Below are 1,857 nucleotides of genomic sequence, written 5' to 3'. Positions count from 1 at the left end.
TATAATAGAATAGATTCTTCAATTATTGAATAAATTTAAAAGAAAAACATTAAAAATGCCTAATAGATTGTCAATGATATTGTTCCAAAATAATAAAACATCTTGCAAGAAAATATAATCATAGGCCTTCATTGATTTGATATTCCATCACTCCACACCATGCAATCACTCTTGACTTTGAGTTGCAAACATCCTTTGAAATCTTTCTTCCCATCGTTTATCCAATTCTGCGATCTTATCCTCCATTTCTTTCTTCATTTCTTCTGATTCTTCTTTAGCTTCTCGTTTGACTTTTTTCACATGCTCATTTGATTCCTTTTTAATTGATTCTACTTGTTTTATGAGTTGTAACTTTGTCGGTCTTCCACCAAAGTATTCACTGATATTTTTTCCTGGTCCATATGCACGAAGATATTCATTTTTTTCAGTCCCAAGAACCTTTTCAAAAATATCATCATCATTTAAGAAAATTTCTCCTTCTTTTTGCACTTTTTGTGTTGTTCTAATTGATCCTACAATTAAAAAAGTATTAATTAAATAATGATATAAATATACATTCTAAAAGAAGATGAAATGAAAAGCAAAAATAAAACTTACAATTACATCTTGTTGAAAAGTATCAATTTATTTTCCATTTTTTCTCTTGCGCGATTTAATAAAGACTTCAACACGAGATGGAGCTTTTCCGCCTTTCTTCTATAAATATAAAAGATATTATTGTTAATTAGACAAGATATATGAATTAAGTATTGTAAATTCATTCTAAATATCATTATTCTATAATATCATTTCATGTCTAAGTATAGCATAACTTTTAGTCCCACAGTAAAGAGGCAAGGAACGTCTCGATCGATTTGTCTTATTTTGCATACTTTTTTTCTGAATAAAATTGAAAGTGAAAAGATGAACAACTTTTGTTGCTAATAGAAATAATAATAAATAAATTTAAATACCTGAAAGTTCGCATCACTCCAAAGATTGACCAAATATTTCTAGTCGTCTGAGACAAGAAGTTTAGGCTTAATGCGTAAGCGAAGTTGGTAAGTTGTTTTTGCATCAAAATACTTTTGTTTCAGCTTGTGTCTATAATCTCTATATAGATCATTCATATGACCCAAAATTGTACCTTTTCTTCCCTCAAACACATTAAAGTTAAACTTCTCCTACAAGAAAAATGCAACATACCGCTATAATTTATAATCATATTTTTTGATAATTGTTAGTTCACAAAAATTAAAAGACAATAATATTTTCAGTATATTCCAGCAAAAGAGGTTCTAAAAAATCTAAGATTACACAATTCATATCACTATCTCAAAATAAAATAGAAAGACTATTTTCGTTAGACCCCGTCAAAGAGAAGAGGGAAGGAAAAATATGAAAAAAAGAAAAAGAAAAAAGGAGATATAAGCACTTGCAATTCTTACTAAAGACTTCAACCTGAGGATAGAAAACATGTAAAATAGGATAGACATAGTCATGCACTAACCAGACTAAATGTCCTAAGAGTAAAACTCGATAACACAAGATTGTCCATGCACTAATAACTCAAGAATAAAAAAATAGTAAAAGATATCAATGTTTGTATAGTTCACACCACTTTTAATGTTAGATGTTACATATAATACAAAAGTAACTAGTTATATATATATAATACAAAAAGTAACTAGTACAGAAAAAGGATCACAACAACTTTCGATTGGATAGTCAATGTCGACAGTTAATTAGGGGTGAAGGGGGTTGATTAGATGCATTTTTAATCGTCCAAGTCGTTAAAAATTTCTTTTTATTTTTCAATTCTTCTTAAACTTATGGTATGCATTAAGTTTACACGATCAAGTAAAATAGATACACGTA

At 28.4% G+C, this 1,857-nt stretch overlaps 1 long non-coding RNA gene across 1 annotated transcript; it reads right to left on the bottom strand.

The window, feature by feature from the left end:
- Nucleotides 1-71: 71 nt before the first annotated feature.
- LOC124895163 lies at nt 72-1,395 on the bottom strand. The gene is made up of 3 exons (XR_007051543.1): nt 954-1,395; nt 598-696; nt 72-512 (listed from the first exon to the last, which is right to left on the bottom strand). It is a non-coding gene; the product is annotated as an uncharacterized LOC124895163 (long non-coding RNA).
- Nucleotides 1,396-1,857: the final 462 nt, after the last annotated feature.

This window comes from Capsicum annuum, unplaced genomic scaffold (assembly GCF_002878395.1).
Source record: "Capsicum annuum cultivar UCD-10X-F1 unplaced genomic scaffold, UCD10Xv1.1 ctg80315, whole genome shotgun sequence".
NCBI classification, from domain to species: Eukaryota; Viridiplantae; Streptophyta; class Magnoliopsida; order Solanales; family Solanaceae; genus Capsicum; species Capsicum annuum.
The sequence above is the reverse complement of the archived record's forward strand: the minus strand, read 5'-3'. Positions and strand labels throughout refer to the sequence as shown.